The following is a 17688-nucleotide window of genomic DNA, read 5'->3' as shown; positions in this document are numbered from 1 at the left end:
GAGTGGTATTTGGTGAATGAATTAAACTGTGCTTGTATAAATCAGTTCTTTATGATTAAAAAAAATAATACCCCAAGTCCGCGTGGTACAAAGTGAATGTTAATGGCCAACAGCAACCTTTACCAAGTAACATTAGTAAAGCCATGGACTGTGTCTGAATCAGTGCTGTGTGGGCTAGTTTCCAAAGTTACAAAATCCTGCTCCAGGCCAGTCTCCCCTGACTTCTAGGTGTTTTCAACAATGCCAGTTTTTCAGAATCTGACCCAGTGAGGCTTGGGGCTAGACCTAGAGTTTCCAAATGAGCAGAGATCCCACCTATTATCTTGCTTCACTTCTAGATTCTTCATTTGAACTTGCTTCAAACTCATCTTGCATAGTGTCCTCGGCTTTCTATAGAGGAGATAGAATCTAAAAAGAGAAATTTTGAAAATAATTTGTTTTCTATATACCAGTTAATTTTCTCAAGATTGTGTGGTAGACAAAAATCTGGCCCTAACTGGGACAAATGGGTGGGGGTTTTGGGTTGAGTGACCCGTCAGCTGGATGAACACCTCCTGAGATCAAGGACCTTCAGGCTGTCCACAAATGCATCCTCCATGGGTGCTCAGGAAGGACCAGTAGAGCTGCCCATGATTGCAGGTGCCTTCCATCTCACCTCTACAACTAATCAAGTGTTCTTTCAATTCCAGATGGTCTGGTGTTGTGTTGCTTCAACTAGATATAAATAAGAAATCCTTTTGATTTCATATGCTTTAAAGAATCATGGGGCAGCAAAGCTAACAATAAATAGGAAGGAAATATCTTAATTTCCTCAACATTCATGCTCCACTTCTGGCAAAATGTTAAAACTTCCATGAATAGCTATTTCTGCTTCTCTTCTTTTCTTCTGGGTGGTTTTTGTCTCAAATTCTGTCAGCAAAAGAAAGGTTAAAAAGAGAGGGGTGCCTGGGTGGCACACTCAGTTAAGTGTCCAACTCTTGGTTTTGGCTCAGGTCATGATTTCAGGGTTGTGATATCGAGCCCCGAATTGGGTTCTGTGCTCAGTGCAGAGTCTGCTTGAGGCTCTCTCCCTCTCCCTCTACCCCTCCTCTCTCTCTCAAATAAATAAATCTTTTTATTTTTTTAAAATATTTTATTTATTTATTTGAAAGAGAGAAAGGGCACGAGTAGGGGGGAGAGGCAGAAGGAGAGGGAGAAGCAGACTCCCATCTGAGCAGGGAGCCCAATGCGGGACTCGATCCCAGGACCCCGGGATCATGACCTGAGCCGAAGGCAGTCGCTTAACCGACTGAGCCACCCAGGCGCCCCTAGTCCAGTGAAGGGCTGGAAGGAGATTTCTTGCAGAAAGGTTTCAACTGGATTTAGAATTTAAATCTAACTTCAACCAAAGGAGGAGGGTAGACTGCCCAGGTCAACAGGTCCACATTGATCTGGCCTGAGAAGCGGCAGCCACGATCACCTGTGAAAGAAAGCTCATTTGCTCCTCAGCCGTCTGGAGAAGGGGAGCTTGCTCCTTCCGGGACAGGACATCTGTATCTGGGGAGAGCGCCCTCCCTCCAGCCTTATTCATGGCTTGGTCCTTTAATAATAGAAAGTTCATTTGGCATCTTGGAGACAGAGATAGGAGTTATTATGGACTAAACTAAATAAAATGCAATAAGTAAGACATTTGGAAACCATTTTCCATGATGTCAAAAACCTCATCATAAAAAATATTGCAGAGGATAAATTGGGAGAGAAAAACTGATGATCACAGTTTTGTATTTTGTAAAAATATTGTCTCCTATTTCCCACAACAAGATAGTTATTAATTCCCACCAACCTGGGGGGGCCTCTGACTCATAGTTTACACTTTTCTCTTCCGAAATATTAGAGCCAGCCTTTTATTTCCATTGAGAAACCTTAACCACCCTGCACAAATACTGATTTTCCCTGAAATGATTTTTTTAAATTTTTTTAAGATTTTATTTATTTGAGAGAGAGAGAATGAGAGATAGAGAGCATGAGAGGAAAGGGGGTCAGAGGGAGAAGCAGACTCCCCGCTGAGCAGGGAGCCCGATGCGGGACTCGATCCTGGGACTCCAGGATCATGACCTGAGCCGAAGGTCGTCGCTTAACCAACTGAGCCACCCAGGTGCCCTCCCTGAAATGATCTTTAAGAGTGGTTCTACTGTAGGTCCTTGGTAAACTAGAAATGCTTAGCAATTCCTTGGCATGCTGAGTTGTTGTTGTTTTTCCTCTCTTAAATACAGGAAATCCACTGGACTTAACTTTTTCCCTTCACCAGCTAACATAAAAGATATAAAATCACTATCTTCCCTTAGTTGCCAAAGTGCACGGTTGTTTTTGGCTGTTTGTCATCTGGTCTCCATTTCTAATAATGCCCAAGTCCTTTTCCCCACTGAGTGTGATTTGACTGGGAAGGGGGCCTCTCACACTGTGGGCTAAAGAGGAAAAGTAGCCACCGGCCCCATGTGACTATTGAACATTTGAAATGTAGCTGAAGAACTGAATTATTTACTTCATTTTAATTAATTAATTTATTTTTTCATTGAGGTATAATTGTCATATAATATTTAAGGTGTACAACATAGTGATTTGACATTTGTATACATTGTGAAATGGTCAGCATAGTACATCTAGTTACCGTCTGTCACCATAGGAAGTTAATACAATACTATTGACTATATTCCCCAGACTGTATATTAGATCCCCATGACTTATTTATCACTGGAAGTTTGTATTTCTTATTCCACTCCCCTCTGGCAACCACCAGTCCACCCCCTGTATCTATGAGTCTGAGATTTGTTTCTTTTGTTTTTTAGGTTCCACATATAAGTGAAATCATACACTATTTATCTTTCTCTGACTTATTTCACTTAGCACAATGCCCTCTAGGTCCATGTTGTCACAAATGGCAAGATTTCCTTCTTTCTTATGGCTGAGTACTATTCCACTGTGTATCTATACCACACCTTTATCCATTTATCCCTCAGTGGGCATTTAGGTTGCTTCCATATCTTGGCTCTTGTAAATAATGCTGCAATGAACATAGGGGTGCATGTATCTTTTCCAATTAGTGTTTTTGTTTTCTTTGGGTAAATACTCAGTAGTGAAATTACTGGATCTTATGGTATGTCTACTTTTAATTTTTTGAGGAACCTCCATACTGTTTTCCACAGTGGCCGCACCAATTTACATTCCCGCCAGCAGTGCACAATGATTTCCTTTTCTCCACATCCTCGCCAACACTTGTTGTTTCTTGTCTTTTTCATTTTAGCCATTCTGACAGGTGTAAGGTTATATCTCACTATGGTTTTGATTTTGCATTTTCCTGATGATGAGTGATATTGAGCATCTTTTCATGTGCCTATTGGCTATCTGTGTCTTTTTTGGAAAAATGCTCATGTCCAATGCCCATTTGTAAAGTGATTGTTTTTTTGTTATTGAGTTGTGTGTGTTCTTATATATTGCGGATATTAACACCTTATTGGATATATGATTTGCAAATATCTTCTCCCATTCAGTAGGTTGCCTTTTTGTGTTGTTGATTGTTTCCTTTGTTGTGCAGAAGCTTTTTAGTTTGATATAGTCCCAGTAGGTTATTTTTGCTTTTATTTCCCTGGACTTTGGCGTTAGATCCAAAAAAATATCGCTCAGACCAATGTCAAGGAGCTTACTGCCTATGTTTTCATGTAGGTTTCAGGTCTTACGTTCAAATTTTTAATCCATTTTGAGTTAATTTTTGTGTATGGTATAGGACAGTAGTCTAGTTTCATTCTTTTGATATGGCTGTCCAGTTTTCCCAGCACCATTGATTGAAGAGAGTGTTTTATCCCCATTGTATATTCTTGCCTCCTTTTTTGTAAACTAATTGACCATATATACAGGGATTATTTCTGGGCTCTCTATTTTGTTCCATTGATCTATGTTGCTGGTTTTTTATGCCATACTGTTTTGATTACTATAGCTTTGTAGTAGAGTTTGGAATCAGGAAGCATGATACCTTCAGTTTTATTCTTCTTTGTTTTGGCCATTTGGGATCTTTTGTGGTTCCATAAAAATGGCAGAATTATTCACTCTAGGTCTGTGAAAATGCCACTGGAATTTTGATAGGGATTGCATTGAATCTGTAGATTGCTTTGAGTAGTATAGATATTTTAACAATTTTAATTCTGCCAATCCACAAGCTTGGAATATCTTTCCATTTGTTTGTGTCGACTTCAATTTCTTTCATCAGTATTTTATAGTTTTCAGAGTACAGGTCTTTCACCTCCTTGGTTATGTTTATTCCTAAGTAATTATTTTTGGTGCAGTTGTAAGTGGGATTGTTTTCTTAATTTCTTTTTCTTCTACTTCATTATTAGTGTATACAAATGCAATGGATTTCTGTATATTGATTTTTGTATCCTGCGACCTTACTGAATTCATTTACCATTTCTCCTAGTTTTTTGGTGGAGGTTTTTAGGGTTTTCTATAAATAATGTCATCTGCAAATAGTGAAAGTTCTACTTCTTCCTTACCAATTTGGATGCCTTTTATTTCTTTTTATTGTCTGAAGCTAGGACTTCTAGTACTAAGTTGAATAAAAGTTATGAGAGTGGACATCCTTGTCTTGTTCCTGATCTTAGGAGAAAAGCTCTCAAGTTCTTCACCATTGAGTATGTTTGCTGTGGGTTTTTCATATATGGCCTTTATTATGTTGACATATATTCCCTCTAAACCTATTTTGTTGAGAGCTTTTATCATGAATGGATGTTGTACTTTGTCAAATGCTTTTTTTACGCTTGAAATGATCATATGGTTTTTATCCTTTTTCTTGTTGATATGATGTATCACACTGATTTGCAAATATTGAGCCATGCTTGCATCCCAGGAATAAAGCCCACTTGATTGTGGTGAATGATTTTTTTTAATGTATTGTTGGATTCTGTTACCTAATATTTTGTTGAGGATTTTTGCATGTGTTCATCAGAGATATTGGCCTGTATTTCACCTTTTGTGGGTGTCTTTATCTGGTTTTGGTGTCAGGGTAATGCTGGCCTCATAGAATGCATTTGGAAAGGTTCCTTCCTCTTCTATTTTTTGGAATAATTTGAGAAGAAAAGGTATTAACTCTTCTTTAAATGTTTGGTAGAATTCCCCTGTGAAGCCATCTGATTCTGGACTTGGATTTGTTAGGAGTTTTTTGATGACTGATTCAATTTCATAGCTAGTAATCTGTCCAAATTTTCTATGTCTTCCTGATTCAGGTTTGGAAAGTGATATATTTCTAGGAATCTACCCATTTCTTCTAGGTTGTCCAGTCTGTTGGCATACAGTATTTCATATTGTCCTAGAATCCTTTGTAATTCTGTGGTGTTGGTTGTTATTTCTCCTCCTTCATTTCTCATTTTATTTATTTGAGTCCTCTCATTTTTTTGGTGAGCCTGGCTAAAGGTTTATGAATTCATTGATCTTTTCAAAGAACTAGTTCCTGGTTTCATTGTTCTGTTCTTTTTTTAATCTCTAGTTCACCTACTTCTGTTTTAATCTTTATTATTTCCTTCCTTCTACTGGGTTTTGGGCATTGTTCTTTTTCTAGCTCCTTTAGGTATAGGTTAGGTTGTTTATTTGAGATTTTTTTTGCTTTTTGAGTTAGGCCTGTATTGCTATAACCTTGGACTGTTGTGTTTTCATTTTCATTTGTCTCCTTGTATTTTTTTATTTCCTCTTTGATTTCTTGGTTGACCCATTCATTGTTTCATAGCATGTTTTCACCTCCACTTACTTGTGTTCTTCCCGATTTTTTCTTGTGATTGATTTCCAGTTTCATACTATCGTGGTCAGAAGAGATTCATGAGGGGCACCTGGGTGGCTCAGTCCTTATGCGTCTGCCTTTGGCTCGGGTCATGATCCCAGGGTCCCGGGATCAAGCCCCGCATTGGCTCTCTGCTCCGCAGGAAGCCTGCTTCTCCCTCTCCCACTCCCCCTGCTTGTGTTCCCTCTCTCGCTGTCTCTCTTTCTGTCAAATAAAAAAATAAAATCTTAAAAAAAAAGATGCATGATGTGATTTCAGTCTTTTTGAATTTATTGAGACTTATTTTTGTGGCAGAAGGTTCAGCTGTTGTGAATACAAACTGGAATATGTGGCTATCTTCCCCTCTCTCCAAGGCAGGGGTCACTTTGGAATGTTGCTGGTCTCTTCCAGAGCTGCTTGAAGGATGAGACACAACAGACACAACTTTGGAGGGACTCCTGCCTAGTTGGGGGGAAGGGGTTGGATGGGGCCGATCTGCAGGGGCAGGTTGCACGGTGTTAGTAAGGCAGGTAGGGAGTGTTTGTGCTGGTTCCTACAGATGTCCAGCTATCTAGGCTTGGGGAGGAGGTAGGGCAGAGAAATGTCACCAGCTCTTTTGTTCATAGAGAAGTCTCCTAAAGATCCCTGCCCCTCCAGCACCAGTTCTGAGATAAGTAAATAAATCTCTTTTGTGAATACCCCAGGTGTTTTTCAAACTACTGCTTCTATGCTGTATCTTGGTAGGTTGTTTGTTATGCAGTTTCTTTAAGGTGGGGGGGTCAGTTTCCTATTGCCCACTCGCTCTGCCAGAGGCAAGTTCACTGATTTTTAAAGTACCTGGAGTTAAGCCCTGCTGGTTGTAAAACAAAACAAAAACAAAAACAAAACCCTTAAGTCTCACTGGTTTTCAAAGCCAAATAGTATGGGGACTTATCTTCTCAATGCAGGTCCTCTTGGCCTGGGGTGCCTGAGGTGGGGTCTGCTTCTCTCCCTGCTCTGTGCTTGTGGTGTCTATTCCTCCTGTTTGGGGCTATTCTTGCTGGGAGTTTGGTTTCTGACCACATCCACACCCCTCCTTTTCGATATGGCCTCCTTTCTATGATTAGCTATGGAAAGTCTGTTCTGGCAGTCTTTTGGTCATTTTCTAGGCTGGGTGTACTGATGTGGCTGTTATCTAGACGTGTCTGTGGGAAGAGGGGAGCTTAGCATCCTCCTACTCTGCCATCTTCTCAGCAACGGTTTAAGTAATTATCGTTCGGTATGTACTACTGTCATTTTATTAATTGTTTTCTGGCTATTTTTGTAGTTTTCCCCTCATTCCTTTCTTTTCCTTTTTCTCTTTCCTCTTGTGGTTTGATGACTTTCTTTAGTGTTCTGTTTAGATTCCTTTCTCATTTTCTTTTGTGTATCTGTGATAGGTTTTTGCTTTGTGATTACCATGAGGTTCACATATATCATCCTATGTACATAATGGTCTGTTTTAAGGCATGGTAACATATTTGAACACACCCAAAAAACTCTACATTTTTACTCCCCTCCCCCAAATTTTATGTTTCGATGTCACTTTTTTTTTTAAAAGATTTTATTTATTTATTTGACAGAGAGAGACACAGCGAGAGCAGGAACACAAGCATGGGGAGTGGGAGAGGGAGAAGCAGGCTTCCTGCCAAGCAGAGAGCCCAATGAGAGGCTCCATCCCAGGACCCTGGGATCATGACCTGAGCCGAAAGCAGACACTTAACGACTGAGCCACCCAGGCGCCCATTTTGATATACTTTTTACATCCTTTTAAATGTATCCCTTAAGTAATTACTGTAATTTTAGTTGATTTAATTAATTTTGTCTTTTAACATATTAGTAGCTTTATAAGTGATTAACCCACTATCTTTACTATTTACCTTTGCCAGTGAGATTTTTATCTTAATGTTTTCTTGTTATTAAATAGTGCCATTTCTTTTCAGCCTAAAGAAATCCCTTTAATATTTCTTGTAAGTTTGGTTTAGTAGTGATGAATCTTTTATTTTTTTTTAAAGATTTTATTTATTTATTTATTTTAGAAGTGGGGAGCAGAAGGAGAGGGAGAATCTCGAGCAGACTTGGCACTGAGCACGGAGCCTGACGCAGGACTCACTCAATCTCATGACCCTGAGATTATGACCTGAGCCTAAATCAAGAGTCTGACACTTAACCGACTGAGCCACCTAAGTGCCCCATATTTTTTGTTTTTCTGGAAAACTCTTGATTTCTCCTTGAAGTCTAAATGATAACCTTGCTGGGTAGAGTATTCTGGGTTGTACAGTTTTTCCTTTAGTACTTTGACTGTCATGCCACTTTCTTCTCGCTTGCAAAGTTTCTGCTGAGAAATCTGCTCATACCTTATAGGGTTTTCTTTGTATGTAAAAAAAAGTTTTGCTGCTTTAATTTTTGACATTTTAATTATATCTTTTTAAAAAATTTTTTATTTGAGAGAAAACAAGTAGTGGGGAGGGGCAGAGGGAGGGAAAGAGAGAGAGAGAGAGGGAAGCAGACTCCCTGCTGAGCAGGAAGCCCAGTGCGGGGCTTGATCCCAGGACCCAGAGATCATGACCAGAGCCGAAGGCAGACCCTTAACCAACTGAGCCACCCAGGCACCCCGAATGTGTCTTATTTTTAATTATAATGTGGCTCTCTTTGGGTTCATCTTATTTGGAATTCTCTGGGTTTCCTAGACCTGGTTGTCTGTTTCCTTCCCTAAGTTAGGGAAGTTTTCATACATTATTTCTTTAAATAGTTTTCTGCCCCTTTTTCTCTCTCCTCCTTCTGGAACCCCTGTAATGTGCATGTTATTTTCCTTAATGTTTTTCCACAGATCCCTTAAATTATCTTCACTTTTTAAAAAATTCTTTTTTCACAGGGCACCTGGGTGGCACAGTGGGTTAAGCATCCAACTCTTGGTTTTAGCTCAGGTTGTAACCTCAGGGTCATGAGATTGAGCCCTGCTCTGTGCTCAGTGAGGAATCTGCTGGGGATGTTCTCTCCCTCCACCCTTCCCCACTGTACTCATGCATTCTCTTTCTCTCTAAAATAAATAAATCCTTTAAAAAATTTGAAAATTCTTTTTTTCTTTTTGCTGCTGTTTAGTGTGAGTTACACTGCTTTCTTTTCCCTTTTGCTGATCCATTCTTCTACTTCATCTAGTCTGCTGTTCAACCCCTCCAGTGTAAATACACTGTTCAATTATTGTACTTTTCAGCTCTGTGACTTCTGTTTAGTACTTATATTTTCTATCTTTTTGTTGAAGTTCTCATTTGTGTTCATCCATTATTCTCCTGAGTTGGGTGAGCATCTTTATGACCTTTACTTTGAATTCTTTTTAGGTAGATTACTTATCTCCATATCATTAAGGTCTTTTTCTGAGATTTTTGTCTTTCTCTTTTCTCTGAAACATATCTCTGTTTCCTCATTTTGTTTGACTCTCCGTGTTTGTTTCTATGTATTAGTCAAAACAGCTACTTCTCTCAGTCTTGATGGAGGGCCCTTGTGTGATGATTATCCTTCTTGTTCAACCTTGTTCAAGCTCCTGGTTGTCTCTTGAACCTATGTAATTGTCTAAACCACCTATTTATTCTTGATATGTGCCTATTATTGAGAGTATGCCAAGACCTGTCAGTGATCCAAGAAAAGGAATCTTAGCACCCAGTTTTAGGCTGATCAGAAGCCAGACCTCAGACAGCAGCTTTTAAGATATACAAATATGTAGAGTCTTCTGGGGCAATTGTAATTCCTGTTCGCCTCCAGACTAAGATCCAGAAGTGTCTCTAGGGCAACAGTTGCAAAAAACTGGGGCTTCAGACAAGTGTATAATCTCCTTTCTGAGAATTCTCACCTGCTGTAGCAAGGCTGAGGGGTGTGCAAGGATGGTATCTCCCTGATAGTGCCTTCTTACCCTCCAGATGTATGGGAATCCTTCAGCCTGTGCCTGAGGCTGAAGCTCTAGACTAAGTAAATAGACCTTTTTTTTTCTAAAGATTTTATGTATTTTTTGATAGAGAGAGAGAGACACAGTGAGAGAGGGAACACAAGCAGGGGGAGTGGGAGAGGGAGAAGCAGGCTTCCTGCTGAGCAGGGAGCCCAATGCGGGGCTCGATCCCAGGACCCTGGGACCATGACATGAGCCAACAGCAGATGCTTAATGACTGAGCCACCCAGGCGCCCTGTAAATAGGCCTTTTTTATAGGAAGACTGGAGTTGTGTTTCAGTTTGCTGTCTGTGCAGTGCCCGGGGTTGGTGGACTGCCAACAACTGTCTTTCTAATAGTCCTGTGGAGCTCCAGGATACCAGCCATCTCGGCCACCAGGGTCACGCAATCAAGGGGCATCCCCTTATGTGGTTTTCATAAGCCTGCAGGCTTTAGTGAGGCAGCTGGAGAATGTAGGGGATGGGCCATACTTGCTGGCTTCAGAAATGCAGAGGGAAAATACCTTTACTGTGTGTCACCCTGGGTTTCAGCAGTGTAGCAGGAGAGTGCCTTGTCTGTACATTTGTGCCAACTTTAGGCTGGGAGTGGGAGACCATTGCAACTGCTGGCACTCTCTGGCATCAGCAGTGCCAGGACCCTCCAGGCATCCTCCAGCCAATGCCTCCACATTAGCATGCGAATCTCCTCACACATTTGTCTAGGTGCTTTTCAGCTGCTGGTTTTTTCCACTGGGTCTAGAGTGAGTGAAGCTGCCTATCAGCCCTCTAAAAGGGGAATCTCGGTTTCCTCTAGCACTTTGGGACCCCAAGAAATCAGTCCCATTGGCTTTCCAAGCCAGATGTTCTGGGGTCTCAACTTTCTGGGGTGCCCAATGTGGGGCACCAACCCCTCACTCCTCCAGATCCCACCCTTTTGTGGGTCACCACACTGGGGGGCGGTTTTTTGTTTTTGTTTTGTTTTCCAACCATGCCTCTGCTTCTCTTACTCATCTTGATGTGGTCCTTCTATTCTTTGTTGTAGACAGCAGTTCATCTATTTTTTCAGATCTTTCTCAGAAGGAAATGATTCATATGTAGCTGTGGATTTGGTGTGTCCATGTGAGGAGGTGAGTTCAGGATCTTCCTATGCTGCCATCTTGGACCTCCCTCTAACTTATTTAAAAACTGATGCTCAATTCAGTTTTTGAAAAATTTTAAATATGTTTGGTACAATTTAAATATGTGAAAATACCTTTTTAACTGTAAAACTGTAAACTTTTGGAAATTTACATACAATTAACTTTTCATGTACTTCCACTGAAAATTTAGCCTCCAAATTGAGATGTGTTGTAAATTTAAAATATACTCTAGAGATTTCGGGGGGAAAAGCATAAAATATCTTGATAATTTTTTTATGTTGATTATATGTTGAAATGGTAATATGTGGATATATTAGGGTAAACAAAGTATATTGTTAAAATTAACTTCACATGTTGCTTTTTACTTTTTTTAATGTGGCATCAGAAAATTTAAAATTAATTACACATGTGGCTTGAATTATGTTTCCCTTCTCTCTTCCTTTTCGAGGACAGGCTGGGGTGGAAGTATAACCTGAGTTTGGCCAACCAAATGCTCCTCGGAGCCCAAGCACGCATGGCAAGGACAGAGAAACGGTGGGCAGGCTGGAGGAAGGTAAAGCCATGGCAGGGGTTGCTTCTCCTACCTGTGTCTTGGCGAGATCCTCAGACTTCTTAGTCTTCCACGCCCACACCCACCTAACAAATTCCCTTTTGCTCGCGTTAGCCAGTTTCTTTCTGGTGTTTACCGCCAAACACCCTAACAGACCTGATCAGGAAGTGAGTCTCTACCCTCAACCCCTTGTTTCACAAAAATCCCTGGTATACCTTGTTACCACTGAAGTCACACAGTCGCTGGGGTGGCTGAGTCTCTCTCAAGCTCCTCAGGGGATTCTGATGCTCAGCTAGGATTGAGAAGCTTAGCTTTAGATCTTTTAAGCATCCGTATGGCCGGTGAGCAAACATGAGCCTATGCTATCACACTTCTGATATAGAGGTTAAACAAACTTCCCGGGATCCCTGCTCTCCTGCAGCTGGAAGAATTCCATGCATTCAACAAATATTTATTGAGGCTCTATTATGTATGCTTCAAGCACTGTCCTATATACCAAGGGTAGAACAGTGAGCAAAACAAAAATCTCTCTTAGCTAAAGCATACTTTTTAGTGGGGGAAAAGGCGCAATAAGCCAAATAAAAAAAAAAAAAAGATACATAGTATGTTACATGGTGACAGTTCTAAGAACAAAACCAAACCGGGGATGGGGGTAAGCTGAGAGAGAGAGAGAGAGTTGGAAGGGCATAGAAATTTTCATGGGATGATCACAGAAGGAAAACCTAGAATGTCACATTTTCAGGAAGGGAGGAAGCCTTGAGAATATGGGGTGGGGAAAGCTTTCTAGGCAAACAGAAAAGCAAGTGCAGAGAGCTTGAGGTAGGACCTTGGACTTGAAGTTGGCATAAAGTTCCTTGATTAGTCCACTCCTAACTTGTGAGGGTGAAGGCTGCTCAGGGCTTCTGCATGCTGGAAGCTGCCACTGAGAAGTGTTGGGCAGGACTAGATGGTCCTGAAGGGTGAAAGGAGGGGGATGGTGGGGTCAGAGTTCTGTGCATGGAGCTGGGGAGACTGTTGCCTTAATGACTTCTTCAGTCTTGTATAGCTTGGTGTGTCATTTTGGAATTTGTGTTCACTCCTTGTCAACTTAAAGAATCTCAAGAGGATTAGGAAATGGAGTCAGTAGCTTCTAGACCAGATACCACCTGTGGCCAGAGCCCTGCCCTACTATACCCAGAGTACTCCTTGCTAAAGAGGGAATCTCAGACTCTCATTGAAGGTGCTATGCATATTTTCAACCAGGTGACTGGGAGCTAGGGTCTTCTTTGATCCCTAGCCAGGAACACCTTATTTCTAGGGTACCATCTAATCCTGGCCAGCACGTGGAGATGGGGACTTGAGGCCCACCCCTGGACTGAGCATATGTGCTTAGGGACAGATAGCCTGTTAATAGTTTTGTTTTGATTTCTTTTTTCCCTTAATGCATACAAAGAATCAAAAGTAAAATTAGAGTAGCCTAATTTCCCAGGAGTAGGTGGGGAACTTTCCTTCCTACACAGGGAGAAAAGTTTTGAATGGAGAGCCTCAGCCTGCTGGGATGAGGAAACCCAGGAAGCCTCTCTTGCACATTCCATCCTCATGAGAAGACCCTATTTTTTTTTAAATTTTTTATTGTTACGTTAATCACCATATATTACATAATTTGTTTTGGTGTACTGTTCCATGATTCATTGTTTGTTCATAACACCCAGTGCTCCATGCAGAATGTGCCCTCCTCAATACCCATCACCAGGCTAACCCATCCCCCCACCCTCCTCCCCTCCAGAAACCTCAGTTTGTTTTTCAGAGTCCATCGTCTCTCCTGGTTCGTCTCCCCCTCTGACTTACTCCCCTTCATTCTTCCTCTCCTGCTATCTTCTTCTTTTTCTTTTTTCTTAAAATATGTTACGTTATTTGTTTCAGAGGTACAGATCTGTGATTCAACAGTATTGCACAATTCACAGCGCTCACCATAGCACATATCTTCCTCAATGTCCATCACCCAGCCACCCCATCCCTCCCACCCCCAACCACTCCAGCAACCCTCAGTTTGTTCCTGAGATTAAGAATTCCTCATATCAGTGAGGTCATATGATACATGTCTTTCTCTGATTGACTTATTTCACTCAGCATAACACCCTCCAGTTCCATCCATGTCGTTGCAAATGGCAAGATCTCCTTCCTTTTGATGGCTGCATAATATGCCATTGTGTATATATACCACCTCTTCTTTATCCATTCATCCGTCGATGGACATGAGAAGACCCTATTTTAATAAGAAACAAATACTTCTAATTTAAGAAAAAAAAAGTCTGGGATACTGGAGAAACAGCAGAAGACCAATGTGGTTGACTGGGGTAAGGAAAAAGAATGGTAGAAACTGAAGTCAGAGGTAAGGTGTTGGGTGAAAGAGGCATCTGCAATCTCCATCTTCACCCATTTTGAAAAAGTGAAACAGTTTTCACTGGGGTGGTGGTAGCCATCAGCCCAGCAGGGAAGGAGTGCTGCTGAAGTGCTATCCTGAGGGAGAGGCAGCACTCCAGGATAATCACTCTTTGTTCACACGTTTTCGGTGAAGATAAGGCAGAGACAAGCCCTTGTTTCGCAGAGCTTATCACACCACACACTTACACTAGAATGTGTGTGGATTTTCTTCATGATAAACACATAATGAGAGATACTTAAAAAAAGAGAAAGAAAAATATTGAGGTGGGGTCACAAACCCTAAATGCTCTTTGTCCTGAATTAAGTGAGGACATTTCCCAGAATCCTGTTTATTTGGAAACTTGGAAATTCTAGCGATCACCAACAGTGGTTTTATTTTTCTTAGGAGTCCTGACCTCCCTTTGTATGGAGAGCTGGTCACAGCACTCTGGCTGATTAGATTGGATTGGAAAGCAGGAAAATTTCAAAAGTGTGTGCATTCCCCTGGATTGTTAAATACTCATCAAACATTTCATCACCTGGTTTGCCCAAACTGCTGTGCACCTATCCAAGTCCTCTCCGGCTACGTGTAACCCATTCTAGGTCTGTGTTCATGCGCCAGAGCTTAAGCTTCTGTTCTGATCCATCTGAGGGCCTATATGTAAATCCTTTGCTCCCTCACCAATTACATATCAGGGGTCATCCATGCCCATCCATCCATCCTTTTTTTGAGTGCTTACTAGAGGCCAGGCATGGTTCCAAGCACTGAGGAGAACCCCAGTACACAAAATAGGTGAAATAAGTGACTACAGGAAGGGAAAAGTGGTGCTTACATGATATTGAGCAGACCATAAATACGTAGATATGAAATATGCCAGGTGTTAAGTACTGTGAGAAGAGAATGGCAGATACAGAGGTGGAGAATGACAGAGCATGTGGTGCTAATTTAGAGCAAGTAGTCAAGAAAGGAGTCTTTGCTAAGGTGACTTGTGAGCAGGCATCTGGAAATCTCAGGTTAGATCTTTTCAAGCAGAGAAAACAGTAAGCCTCAGAGGCCTGGCTGGGGTTGCATGTTGGAACAGCGTACAGGAAGCCATAATGAAGGGAGGGAGCCAGGGGATGAGCTCAGACAGTGTCAGGGGACAAGCTCAGATGGAACCTTGTTGGCCATGACAAGGACTCTGGATTTTATTCTAAATGAGATGCAAAGCCACTGGGACATTTTGAGAGGGTCACGCTGACTGCTGTGAGAACAATCTAGAAGCCCATTTGGACTACCATGGTAATTCAGGCAAAAGAAATGGTGGAAAAGACTTGCAGCAGACAAACACTGGCCCAAAGTGCTAACAGGAGGGCCCACTGATTGGTGTACCCCCTGTAGTCTGCTCCTTGGGGAGGGATCATCAAATGCCCATGAAAGAAGCCTGGCCAAGGCTACCTGGCTTGATTGAAAGAGGGCATTTGTCCATAGCAGACATTTTCTTAAATACATTTCACCTTATAATATCATTTACTTAAGACCTTTACTAATTTAAATCCCTTCAGAAGCCTGGGTAAAAAGTGCCTTCCTTCTGAACTTCCCAGAATCTGTTGTATCTTAATTCACGAAACGCTGAGAAAAGTTTTTTTTTTTTTCTTTTTGCAAGCCTTATGCAACTTTTCTATTAAAATACTTAAATGCTGGGGTGCCTGGGTGGCTCAGTCGGTTAAGTGTCTGCCTTAGGCTCAGGTCATGATCTTAGAGTCCTGGGATCGGGCTCCCTGCTCAGTGGGGAGCCTGCTTCTCCCTCACCCTCTGCCCCTCCACCCTGCTTGTGCTCTCTTTCTCTCAAATAAATGAAATCTTAAAAAAAAAAAAACTTAAATGCTTACCCAAGACAATCTAGACATTTAATACAATCCGTATCAAAGTACCACCAGCATATTTTACAGAGCTAGAACAATCCTAAAATTTGTATGGAACCACAAAAGACCCCAAATAGCCAAAGCAATCTTGAAAAAGAAACATAAAGCTGGAGGCATCACAATCCTGGACTTCAAGCTCTATTACAAAGCTATAATCATCAAGACAGTATGGTACTGGCATAAAAACAGAGACACAGGTCAGTGGAACAGAATAGAAAACCCAGAAATGAACCCACAACTCTACGGTCAATTAATCTTCAACAAAGCAGCAAGGAATATCCAATGGAAAAGACAGTCTCAGATGGTGTTGGGAAAACTGGACAGCAACATGCAGAAGAATGAAACTGGACCACTTGCTTATACCATACACAAAAATAAATTCAAAATGGATGAAAGACCTAAATGTGAGACAGGAAACCTTCCAAATCCTAGAGGAGAACACAGGCAGCAATCTCTTCGTCCTCGGCCATAACAACTTCTTACTAGACACGACTCCAGAGGCAAGGGAAACGAAAGCAAAAATCAGCTACTGGGACTTCATCAAGATAAAAAGCTTCTGCACAGCAAAGGAAACAACAAAACTAAAAGACAATCTATGGAATGGGAGAAGATATTTGCAAATGATATATTGGATAAATGGATAGCATCCAAAACCTATAAAGACTTATCAAACTCAACACCCAAAAAATAATCTAGTTAAGAAACAGGCAGAAGACATGAACAGACATTTTTCCAAAGAAGACACATGGCCAAGAGACACATGAAAAGTGTTCAACGTCACTCGGCATCAGGGAAATCCAAATCCAAATCTCAATGAGACACCACCCCACACCAGTCAGAATGGCTAAAATCAACAACACAGTAAACAACAGATGCTGGCGGGGTTGCGGAGAAAGGGGAACCCTCCTACACTGTTGGTGGGAATGCAAGCTGGTGCAACCCCTCTGGAAGACAGTATGGAGGTTCCTCAAAAAGTTAAAAATAGAGCTACCCTATGACCCAGCAACTGCACTACTAGGTATTTATCCAAAGGATACCAGATTCAAAGGGGCACACAAACCCTGATGTTTATAGTAGCATTATCAACAATAGCCAAATTATGGAAAGAGCCCAAATGTCTACCAACTGATGAATGGATAAAGAAGAAGTGGTATATGTATATAATGGAATACTACTCAGCCATCAAAAAGAATGAAATCTTGCCATTTGCAACGACACAGATGGATCTAGAGAGTGTTATGCTAAGCACAACAAGTCAGAGAAAGATAAATACCATATGATCTCACTCATGTAGAATTTAAGAAACAACACAGATGAACATAGGGGAAGGGGGAAAAAAAGAGGGCCGCAAACCATAAGAGACTCTTTAGGATAGAGAACAAACTGAGGATGATGGAGGGAGGTGGGTGGGGGATGGGATAACTGGGTGATGGGCATTAAGGAGGGCAGTTGTTGTGATGAGCACTGGGTGTTATATATAAATGATGAATCACTACATTCTACTCCTGAAACCAGTATTACACCATATGTTAACTAGATTTTTTTACTAACTAGAATTTATATGAAAACTTGAAATAAAAATAATTGAAAAAAATAATAAAATACTTAAATGCTGCCATGGACTTTGCTGCTTTTCAGGTACTCTGGTTCTCCTGGACAAAAAATGGGCATGCCTAGGACATGTAAGTAGACCACAGTTCGGGAAGAGCTAGGGTGATGCGGACCTGGGGAAGCCTCTGTAAATAATCACAGGTTGATGAGAAAATCTGCTCCTTCATGATTATACTTTCTGCTGTATGTTGCTAAGGTTAAAATATCAACTATCAAAGAGATCCTTAACTGGCTACACCGCGGGACAAGCACTGCCACAACTTCCATGACCGCTTTTGTCGGGAGCCTCCTGGGAACTTCCCTGCCAGGCTGTCACGGGGCCCGTCCTCCCTGCTGCTGACCAAATGCAAATCTTGGCGAGGTCT

At 41.4% G+C, this 17688-nt stretch overlaps 1 long non-coding RNA gene across 1 annotated transcript; it reads left to right on the top strand.

Annotated features, from left to right (window-relative positions):
• The first annotated feature begins 10790 nt into the window (after positions 1-10790).
• On the top strand, positions 10791-17687 carry LOC112831766 (uncharacterized). The gene is made up of 4 exons (XR_003210223.2): positions 10791-10842; positions 11308-11407; positions 17351-17394; positions 17520-17687. It is a non-coding gene; the product is annotated as an uncharacterized lncRNA (long non-coding RNA).
• The last annotated feature ends 1 nt before the right edge of the window (position 17688 follows it).

The sequence above is a fragment of the Callorhinus ursinus genome, unplaced genomic scaffold (genome assembly GCF_003265705.2).
Source record: "Callorhinus ursinus isolate GAN/ISIS: 27379988/994484 unplaced genomic scaffold, GSC_fseal_2.0 scaffold1, whole genome shotgun sequence".
NCBI classification, from domain to species: domain Eukaryota; kingdom Metazoa; phylum Chordata; class Mammalia; order Carnivora; family Otariidae; genus Callorhinus; species Callorhinus ursinus.
Note: the sequence above shows the minus strand (reverse complement) of the source record. Positions and strands in the feature narration are given on the sequence as shown.